The sequence below is a fragment of the Cryptomeria japonica genome, chromosome 5, assembly GCF_030272615.1.
Source record: "Cryptomeria japonica chromosome 5, Sugi_1.0, whole genome shotgun sequence".
NCBI classification, from domain to species: domain Eukaryota; kingdom Viridiplantae; phylum Streptophyta; class Pinopsida; order Cupressales; family Cupressaceae; genus Cryptomeria; species Cryptomeria japonica.
Window position 1 is genome coordinate 857,600,403 of NC_081409.1, and position 12,282 is coordinate 857,612,684.

The window sequence follows — 12,282 nt, forward strand, 5'->3', positions numbered from 1 at the left end:
AATCAGACAAACTCAAGGATGTCAGGTAAATACAACCAAATCAAGCCCAACTGAGTGTTAATTGTATGAGGATACAATTTACAACAACACAAATGATACCATTTACAAGGATGTTAAACATTTTTGCAATCAATTTATAAATATTTTCTCAAGTACTCCAACATTGAGAATCTAGGTTCAAGGTCAGGCCAATAAATTCTTGTGATTCTAGTGAGAATTGTTAATAATTGATAGAGACATTAAAAACTTGATATAAGGGTTTATAGAAAAAAAAATTGCTTCTTTATTTTTTAGTGTTATTAATCTACCAAATTTATAAGCTTTATCTCAACTACTTGAAAGGGAATGGATTGAATATTGGCATTTGTTAGTGAAATTTTGTGCATGCATTTGTTAGATTTTTTTGTTAAACATATTGCCAATGAAGTGTAATAAGGATAAGGTTAAAAGGAGTAAAGATAACATAGAGAATATTTGTTCTTAGAAATATTATATGGGTGATCAAATGTTCACCCTCAATGCATTCCATTTGGTTCTTGAGTTGGATGGGCAGGCCCAAATGATGGCTTATATGGAGGTCCACATTGTTGTGTTCATTGGAAACTTAAATTTGTGTGGAATACTTCATGTTAATTAATTTAATAATGAAGACATTATGAGAAACTAATAGAATAAATTTTATTTTCTTATACATCAAGACAAGTAGAAGTCCATTGGATATGATGGTGTAATCAAACATGTGACAATCACTCATTTGAAATACTATGATAAGTTGAAGGTAAGTTATTTTTCAAGAGTGAATGTAACTCAAAAAAAAATTGTGATTATTATAAGATGTTGAGTAGTTGATATATTTTCCTATGATATGTCAATAAAGTGATTTATCATATTATTACTAATTATTTGGAAAGTGCATTCCAAAATATTAAACTAATTATAGATTATTTTGTAAATGAGATTGAGTGTGTTGCCAAGGAAAATTATTGATTAGTTCCCTATATGTCTTTGGAGGCTAGTGATAGTAAAGGATGGAGGAATTTCCATCATCTCAATTTAGCTTCTCACTTTGAGTGTCTATCATGAGATGTGTTTTTTCTATTTTGGTCTTATTTATCTTTTTTAGCTTTCTTTGTTCATGTTGACAAATTTTTAGAATGGATGTATTGTGAAGATTGATTTTGGAGATAGGTTCAAGATTTGGTATCGAGCTCAATATGGACTACTATCTCATGAGATTCTAAGATTATGATCAAGAATTATACCCGTTCATTGTCACGAGACAATGATCGAGTTCTATCATATCTCAATAGGAATTGTTGTTGAATAATTCAAGACTCTATGATTCAAGGTTTTGAGACTAACAACTCAAGAATTCATCATGAAGTTATACCATTGGGAGGATTACGAGGTAGCATTATGGAGCTAGACTTGATTCTAGATTTCTTTCTTCAAGAAACTGTATTCTCAAATATATGTATCAAGAAAGTTTTGAGATGTAAGACTTAAGGGGTTTTCCTTGGTACTTTTTCAAGAACAATGTAATAGTGGGAGTGCTAGCTTTACATTCATATTCTATTGTCCACTAGTTGAATGTCCACCAATTTTGTTCCTATTTTTGCTGTTGCGATTCTCCTCTATTTAAATCTTATATATATTCATGTAATCATTCAATTTGATATATGAAAAAAATTTACCTTCTCTTAGATGAATTTGGGTCCCTTTGAAAGTGACTAGGGTGATGGGTTCCTATGTCCACATAAAAAATGAGAAAGAGGGGTGGTAGCTTATTGGGATCTAGAACATAGGACCTAGTTTGTAGAGTAATATTTGATGACAATTAAAATTTAAGTTTTATAATTATATTATATGGTAGAATAAGGCGCAAATGGGCTTAAAGTGATCTAAGAGAAATCATATTAAATTAGGTGCCCAAATAGAGTGTGATATTGTAATTGGACACAATTTACAATACTACACAAATAGATATAAGTTAACTAATTTTTTGGCAACACTAGTGAAACTAGCAATATCTACATCTCTATAATCATGATAGTCCTCTAGATAGGGAGTTTTGACAAGTGATATGGGGGTAAATCTTTAGATGCAAGTGTTTGTGAGTAGTGACAAGACAGTTGATGCGAGGAGCTGAAATTTTCACATCACCAATTTGACACTTTCTTCCACCACATTCATCATTTCCAACTATTGTTTCTCTTATAATCTAAATTCAAGTTAAAAATAGAATGAGCTTACCATAAAGGAATCTCAAATACTAAATATTGAGATGGCATTAACAGATAATTAATTTCTAGTAGTAAGAGACTGCAAAATTTATTAAAATCCGAAATTCTCACAACATTTCTTTGATGAAAAAGAAAAATACAATGGATCAGAAGTAAAATTTTCCCTAGCACTAAAAGGGTATTTGTTGTATTGAACACTATTTTCTTGCAGGCTCCATCACCATCATAATCATCATAATCACACTTAACAACATAGTCACACTCAATCTTTAGTACAACATCATTAATAGTATTATACATGATATAATAAACTCCATCAATAAAAACCAAACCACCCAAAACCCTTGCCATAGCAACCACCACCAAACTAATACCGAGTCCATACTTACTACTCCTTGAATTTGGAGTCTTCCAATAACTAGGTGCATTGCCACATCCATAAGAATCCTCATATGAAACAAAGGCCTCATGTAGATAAGGTTTACCATAGGCCTCACTATGTTACCTTGAAGGATGATTACTAGCTTAAGGGTGTTTCTTTGGAGTAGGGTTAACACCATATGCACATGAGTATTGGTGTGAAGGAGGGTTAGAAACATATTGGTATTAGTGGGATGGATAAGAGGTAGGAGTAGGGCCATAATCCCTTATATTGTATAATTTCAAGGTATGGGCATTCTTATTCCCACCATCATTTTTTTCTTTTTTAATAATATTATATTACATTTATATTTATTTTTATTTCTTTAGATTGGTGAATGTAATATTTTTAGCCAAACATGCATTAGGTGAGGCCACAAATGAGGGACCTCATCCTGAACTTGAATGCACAACATTCATGTTAATAGTCCATATCTAAAAGCACAATAGCCCAATAGGGACACGTACTCCACAAGAACATTCATGAGAACATAAGCCTAATGAGGGCATAGAACATAGATACATAGATATGAATGCCTATAATATCATTACTGGGTATGAATGCTAGCAACATCACTGCAAAGGTTCAAATTGTCGAACACATTAGACTAGTGAGGGCATAAAGCTTGCTATCATGATAGCCTAATAAAATTTTAAACATTACTGACAACAACAATAATTCTACACCTTAACCATTACACATCCAAATGAGCCCGTATTATATCTATATTTTATTATCATATTACATTATACTTTATTTTACTTATACTATATTTATTAATAGAACATAATAGTCTTCTTAGTACACAACTTTTGAATGTCTATAATTCATTTTTTGTCATGTGTAATTTATTTATCATTGTTTCATGCATGAAACTTGTACTTCAAAGTACTTAGACCTTTTTGAAACTAGTAAATATACAGTTTATATTACTAATAAAGACTACATGCATCTTCAATTCTCCCAAATTTAGCATACATAGCCTTGACATCTGCCTGAAACCCAGTTCTGACAATAAAATCATGAAGCTCCCAACCATTGTGCTTAGCTTCTAGAGTACCATAGACTTTGAGAATATAAGGGAAAGTATAATTGTCTTTCTTACATTGTCAAGGATATTGTCTGTTAGTGTTAAGTAACCACAACACGAAATTTTTTTGATCATGCCATTCCATCTAAATATTATTATTATTGGTATGTTTAAAAAATCTAAGATAAAATCCCACACTTGGGATACACAGTTAACAAATTGGACTACATTTTGATTGCCACTTACAATCATGTGGGTGTGATATTTCTTATCTTCTTTTAGCGCTTTGATATTGGCAGTATTGAGATTAAGGTGTCTCAACCTTAGAGTCCAAACTTGCTAATTTAATTATTTGTTTTATTTTTCCATTTTGGAAGTCCTTAAGGTTTGATAACTAGTGTCATATGTTGCTATGTTGAGTTTATGATAAATTTTCTATTATGATTATGGCGGTTTCTAGTTCAGTGGAAGAATCATGGAGAGTTATATTTTAGTAGTTTGTATTTATGTTTTGAGTTCACTTTTATCAAGTGGTGTGATGTAAGGAAGGCACCTATTTGTTCATGGTAGCTTCTATGTTGTATAGTTTACATTGAATTTGGCAAGATGACCATTATGGAAGAGATAGGTGTTGTTGCTTTAGAAGCTGGTATGTGCAACATGTCAATGGATTAGAAAGATGTTTCTTGTGACATAACTTACCTCTTGTGCTTTGAAGTTGGTTTTGGAAACCATGTGCACATACCTCTTTGTGATGAGTTCTATAAATATGTTGATGCCTTACTGGTTTTGTGAGAGACAAGTTGAAGGTGTTGTTATGCTGCTGGAACTATTCTTGAAATCTCTATTGTAGCTACTCTTGAAGAGCATTGGCTCTATACATTGTATTGTAACTGTTGATGTTGATGAATAATATAATTGAGTCGGATTTTGGAGTGTGGGTTTTTCCCCGAAAGGGTTTTCCCACAGAAATCTGGTGTTGTGGTTTTATTTGTGAAATCTGATTTTAGACGTGTTTATTTAATTTGCAATTGTTTAAAGTTTGTAAGAAATTTCTGCATCACCTCTTCTATTAGATTTAGCATTTAGAAGCATTATTCTGCACTTAGACTTCCTTTCAGACACATACCACAACACGTACATACTTCTGCAAGATGATCAACACCTCCTCTAATTTGATTTCTCTACAGACAATATAAATATAGATGTTCCATTTAAATTCATATCTTCTTTACAGATTCTAAAGCCTTGGCAATCTGCTTAGATCTTGTGCGTACAATTATAGAGTTCGTATTCCAATACCAATTAATCTTATCAGCAGCCTTTTAACCTTTACCGCCTTGACAGCCTCTAAAGTTTATGAGTATATAACCAGTACTATTTTGAACTTTACGATGGATGCTTTTGTTACTCAGACGCTTGTAATAGTTGTTGATCTTCAACTTGCAAATACTACATATCTTTAAAGAGTTTTTTTGTTGACCATCTTAGCTTTAGCCTACATTGAATCTAGAAATCCTTCGACTGAAAAAGTATTTACTAATTCTGAAGCGTGAAGTGAAACAAGACACAAATACATTATTCAAGTAAATCGAAAATAACAAATACTTTGTTAGTTTTGTCCATAAACAGAACAGACAAAGAGAGATATATTAAAAATCCTCTTGGTTCCAAAAAGTAAAAGTAAATTCCTGAGAAAGATGAAGTTAGTTTCCGTGGATGAATGATTGGCACTGTGTTAATATTGCCGCGACATTGAAGAAAGGTTTAGAAAACCATGAAAAAAGTAATACCGCTACAATCTATAAGAAGGGCTTGCGTGTGGTTTTCCTCTCATCACTTGAGGTTGTAGTTTTCCTTCTACTTAAAAAAAATTGTAATAAAAATGGTACAATGCAGTCTAAGACTGCAAGAGAGTACATAACTTAATGAGAACGGTCCAGGAAAGGATATAGTTACTAATTTTATTTAATTGGTAATGGGTACGCATTTGTATTCGCTGGGAGCTGTAACAGGTGTAAATCGAAAATTTGATGGTCATTTTAGTATTGTATTTTTAAATTTCTTTATAAAAACAAGTAGTGATATATAGATTTCAGCATCTTTGTCTTTATATAACAGATTATAACACTAGTAAACTTATATTAAAAAATAAAATGTAAAATATGTGGAGAGATATCTTATAATAGAAAAAAATCATTGTAAAATAAATGCTCTTTTAAAATACTAAACATGAGATATACAAATCGATTAAACTGCTGCATGCAAAAAGTTGTGAATCTAGTTGGAGGCAAGTGGCAAGGGTTCTATTTTATTTAGAGTAATAAAATAACACCTCCACAAAACCTGAAACATGACATATTTCATGCATTTACCCGTCATTTGCATGTCAAATTGTTTCAAAAATGAAATTTTGTTTACAGACATTTTGATGTCATTGTAGATGCCTCTCGACATAACTCGCATAAATATCAAAATTTAAAATAGTCTTTAAATCAAAAATAGATATTCTCAAACTATTATTATATTTTTTCCATATTTTTCCTTCGATTTTACATTTCTTATAAATATTCGTACTATTCTTAATTGACATAAACATGCTGACTTCAAACAAAGGAATCAAATATAGAAAATGTTTAACATCATATGTTAAGGAAACATTTCAAATAGCCTTAAAGACATGAAATTATTATTATTATTATCTGAAGGATTTGTTAAAAGGTTTTAGTAATTTCTACCAACAAGGATAGAGATAAGATTTACAATTTTGGGAAAATTAGAAATTCAACTTATGTTCTAGAATGACATTTGTAATTTTTAAACTCCTCTACATAATGAGGCGTAATGTAATGTTTGTGCATTAAATATGTTTTGATTAACTAATGATCATAAATAGGGAGATATGAATATTGTAGCACTTTGGGCACTTATAATATTTCTAATCAGCGATCAGTGAGAATCAATTAAAGTTGAGATTTCTACATTTGTGTTGTCCAAACCATTTTTTCTCATAAGAAATATTTCTTTAGTAGGAGTTTCAACCTCAATAGTCTTATACAAATAACTTTGAAGCCTAAACCTTTTATAGATAAATCTTCTTTATAAATTATTTATTTGCATGATTTAACTACACTCTAATTAAAAGAGTTATATTTTATTTCATAAAGTTCTAATGAGATAAAAATGTTAGAGGATATAATAACCATAGCATTGAAACTAGGGGTTTCATGAGAGGTGCAAATACCCAATAAAAGAACCAACTGATGAAAAGGAACCAAACACCAATGGACAACAAGAACCAACTAACAATAGAGAACTAAACCAACAACTAAAAGACACCAAAAGAAATAAAAAACACCAACCAATGACATGAACCAATGGTCTACCTAGTTGGCTTTTTTTCAACTTGCCAATCCTAGCTAAGCACTTTCACCTTCTCAAAGAAAGATAATATTTTGTTAGAGCCTCGATCATGGATATAGTACATACATTGTGATGTACTAGCAGAACACAATTCCATGTGGTGCTTCTTCTTCATTTTCCTTTTTTCAAACACTTCTTAGATGGCTTACAAAGAAGCAAAATATTTCCTAGTCATTTCCATGTTCAGGGCTACCATATTATCCAACTTCCTCTTTAGAGTTATTGTCATAAATTTTTGCAATGACCCTAGACGTCAACCTCATACCATCCTCATGTTTGACCTTTTCAATAAGAATCTTAATTTCATCCTCCATCATGTCCCATACCTCAAGCTTCTATGTGAGATCATTGGTTGCCAACCAGACCCTCACATATTTTTTCTTCATTTTCCCAATTGGAGGATCTAGCATCAACCTCAGCCAACACCTCCAACCTATTGATTTTCTTCTTAGCAACATTGTGTTGGGCAAGGAGTTAATAGATAATGGCTTCCTATATATTGTATGCATTGCATAATTCTTTTTTATTTTTTGCTAAATCTATTAAATTGTACTTTTGTGGGGAATTAATAGGGGAGGGAGGAGGGGAACCCAAAAAAGGCTTTAAAGTGGAAATAGATTTTACATTAGGGTTTTTTTTTGTCCACTCAAAGCCCATGCACCAAGAGGAACGAAAATCCTTGGAAGTAATCTCATTTGCATTTGGCTCTTTGGCAACAATTTCTTTGATGGGAGGGGCGGGGGGTGGGGAGCAGCAAGGGAGTTTTTATCTCTTCGCACTAGGGGTATACTCACTATCTAGGATTCCAGAAAGTTCTACAACTTGAGTGGGAAAAGGGAGGGAACCATAAGAGCTATTGGAGGGCCTACTAGTAGGGGTCATAGTCATGTGAAAATTATAGAGCATCAAGATTAAACCTTAATGTAGGGGGATGACATTTTTGGCTTTAGAAACAACATCAGATTGGGAAATGGATGAGAAAATCCAGTAAGGGAAGTTCATTTTCACACCAAAGATGAAATGGTTAAGCATGGGGAAGAGTTGGAATTAAAACCATTTAAAACTTCCATCCTAAGTAATGTATTTCACTAAGAGTAGTGATACCTCCTTCCAAATATTAGGAAGGTCTTCCTTGTTAAAGTTGCTTTGCAAATGAGCAACTTTTTCATCTAGCTTAATGAGCCTCTTGAAGTCAACTTTGTAATTCCCTTTTGGATTCTTAGGGAAGGTCACCACTTCCACAGTAAGACCAGTAGTTGTAGTAATAGGCTACATATACATCATAAAAATCAACTCCCCCAAATTTAACTTCATTCTCATTCTAGGAGCAAGAAAACTACTTTGAGAGAAAGGGGTTAAAACACTTTCTGCCCTCAACATAGGACACCAAGTTACCTCTGTCAATTTTCAACCATAGGCTTCAATTCTACCTAATATTGTCACACTTATTTGGGTTAGTTTGGATGAGATCAATCCCCATAGTGAAACCAATAACAGTGATTGCGAAAGGGTTCCTTAAATGAGCTTTCAAAAAATATCAATAAAAGGTGGTATTGGGAGAAGTGTTGCTTTTAACGGATTTAATAAGCTACCTCAGATTCATTAAATGATTGAACTACAAGATGGAAAAAATAAAATAAAAAAGTGATATTTAGATTGTTATGCATCATTGGAATTTATGTGTAGTTGTATTGTGGCACAAATGTCATCATGCAATTTGTCATCTAGATTTTCAACTCATTGGAGAAGGGACCAAAGTTAGCCATTCTATCTACAGACTTGTTCCCCTCTCTTAGGGTGTGATTCAGTCTTACATAACCAAATGTGGCTAGGAAACATTAGCATTTGGTGATGAGGCCTTTAGTACCCTAGCTTGGCATTGCTTTATCTTGAATCATCATGATGACATTGTTTGAGTCACCCTCTATAATAATTCTTTGGTAACCTTTGTCCTTGGCTATTGATATCCCATAGAGTTTCATTGGCACTTCCTTAAAATTGGAAATTTGAATGCCAAGGTTAACTACATAGCCCAACACTAGGTTTCCCTTTAGATCCCTGACGACTCCACCCCCATTTGCCCGACCTAAGTTCCCCTTAGACTACCCATCAAAGTTTAATTTCAATCTGTAGGGAAGTACCTTTAATTTCATGAAGTTATTGTTCAAAAGAAGATGAATTTGGTATTGCCTCACACTATTATTGTGCTCTTCTAAGTGATAATCAAGATACATACATTTTCATGAATAGCTGATATATTTGCTAATACTCTTATGTTTGTTTCTTTTTATAAATTTTTAAATGATACACTAAATTCATGTACAAGAAATAGAATCCATATGAAAGATGAGATCTACAAAACCCACAAATAGTTCAAATGCTTAGAGACTAAGGTATGGAAGATGAGATCCAAGTGTATTGTATATTAATTAATACCAAAACAAGTCTCCACAATAACCTATTCTGAAAATCAGAGTCAAAGAAGTGAATGCATATAATCTAAATTCAAGTATAGATAAGAAGGAGCTTAAGGAAAATAATAATTTATTAATTAATTAATTTTCTCTCATAATCTACGATATCAAATGAGTTCTCTTTCAACCTACATATAGGAGTACACCATAATCGTTGTATTCAAGAGACACTCAACTCTACTTCAAATACGAATACTATATATTAGTGACGACATTCAGGAAGCAACTGCAAAATTTATTGAAATCCAAAATTATCACAACATTGTTTTGATACAGAAAGAAAATTGCAATGGATCAAAGTAAAACTCACACCAACACTAAAAAGCCATTACTTGTATTGAAGAAGTCATTTCTTGCATTGAAGACTCTTTTTCAGTAGTCATCACCACCATCGTAATCATCATAACCACCCTGATCCGCGTAATCGTCCTCAATCTTCTCTGCAACATCTTCAGCAATCTTATCCTCCACATAGTCAGCTCCCTCGGCGAGAGCCAAGCCACCCAAAACCCCAGCCACAGCTCCCACCGCCAAACCAGTCCGAAGTCCGTATTTACTGCTCTTGGGCTTCTCAGTCTCGCCATAAGAAGGTCTACTGCCATACCCAGAAGAACCCACATACGAAACTGGTGCCTCATGTGGATAAGGGTTCCCATAAGGTCCACTAGGGTACCCTGAAGGAGGGTTACTAGCATAAGGGTATTGCTGCGATGGAGGTTTAGCACCATATGCACATGGGTATTGCTGTGGAGGAGGGCGAGCATCATATGGGTATTGCTGGGATGGATAAGGGGCAGGGTCATAGTCCCTTGTGCCGTAGGGCTGCGGATAAGGGTGGTACTGCTCGGCCCATCGTTTTTTCCCTCAGACAGACCGCGATCTCGAGCTTACCCTGGGGGCGCCCGGACGGGGGCTTCAATTTGAGGGTAAGTTCTTGCCTCTGATCGAAGCCCACTTCGTTCAGGATTTCTGTGAGTCGAAGACGGGCGGTTCCGATGAGGGGCTTGGTGAGCTCGGAGGCATTTTCATGGACAATATCGATGCTCAGCTCGGCAACCTGCAGCGGCCTTGTGAGGGGTATGGTGAGCTTCTCGTTCCATAAAGGCTTCGTGTCGCCCTCATGGTCCACCTGACTCGAAATCTTCTTGTCCGCCTCCACCCAAACAACGGCATAGGGACGCACATCGCCGTATCGCCAGTTCACGTTTTTCAAATCTTTTGCAGAGATGACTGTGAGATCCACATCTACAAGCCTTGGGTTCCCTGACATTCTCAATTCGGGGATTTGAGTAAAAACTTGTCTGTTTTTTAGATAGAACTTAAAACTTCTTCGTTTTTTAGATCGAACTTTCTAATAGTCTGGTCGCTCGCTGAATTGAGATATCTTAATCGTTACAAAAATTAAATCGAAGATGCTCAAATCTGTTTCTTTTGGTGGGACAAAAGTACTAAACTATAATATTTTCTGGAAGTTTATGTGAACGCTTTAAATCTTTGTATAGATTCGAATGGCATACTCACCTCAGGCTCACACCATGATTCGATATTTTATACTTTTGGTTTATACAAGGTTGCGGACGGGATTACTTACTTCTCCTTTTGCACGTTTTGTGTGGATAATACGTACTTTTCGGGATTATTTTTCTGTTTTCAAGAAGGAAAATGTAGACTCGACGGCGTGGGTTTCGTTTCCACTTGGTTTCTGCTTTTTGCCTTCATTATTTTCAATATTTATATATTGCCTTTGTTTCCATTCCTAACGCGATGTTTTCTCAATTTATTAGGTGGATATTAATAGAAAAAGTTACCTCCAAGCTGATTACCCCATAAACCAAAATCTATCTATTCCATAAACCAAAGTCTATCTATCAATCTAAGAGTTAGTACGAGTGATGTTTCATTGGTTTCTTTCTAACATGTAAAGGTTGAAAGACACCTGCTTTAATGATAAAGTTCATATTGTAGGAATCTAGATGGCATTCAAGTCTTCTACAATAAAAATAAAAATAAAAATCACATGAAGACATACATACAAATCTAACTTCACTGCTAGGGGTTGGCTTAAATAGCACACACTAACCATTGACTAGTGTGTTGTTGATGTGGGACCCACTGAAAATTCGGTTGTCATTTTGCTCCTCCATTTCCATCCATAAATATCCATGCTAGAAAATTTATGAAAACTTTTACAAATGAATTTTGTATGTCCCTTCACTTACCAAATTCCTATAGTCACACAAATCTTTGCAACTTTATTTGATTGATTTAAAATTAAAAAAATTGCACCATGAAACAAAATTAAGATTATATGGTATTTTATATTTAGTTATAGATTTAACTTGTATATAATAACTTAATCTAAATTATTATATAGAAGTTAAATCTATGACTGTAAACATAAAATATCACATAATAATGTATTTATTATGATGTTCAAAATTTTAGTATTTTAAACAATTCAAAAGCTGCAAAACTTGTGTGGCCATCCTAATTCGGTACTAATGTGACGTATGAAATTAATTTGAATTTTTTTTCGAAAATATGGCGGCACAGATATTTATGAATGAAAATGGACTGAACATAAATGGATTGACCAAAAGGCAACGAAGATGAACATCATACACTAGTCAATGCTTAGTCTATGCTATTTAAGGGTGGCCCAATGCTAGTGGTGCTCATGGGCCACATCTT

At 33.7% G+C, this 12,282-nt stretch overlaps 1 pseudogene; it reads right to left on the reverse strand.

The window, feature by feature from the left end:
- Positions 1 to 9,921: 9,921 nt before the first annotated feature.
- Positions 9,922 to 10,861, reverse strand: LOC131043790 (protein SRC2 homolog; annotated as a pseudogene).
- Between the last annotated feature and the right edge of the window lie 1,421 nt (positions 10,862 to 12,282).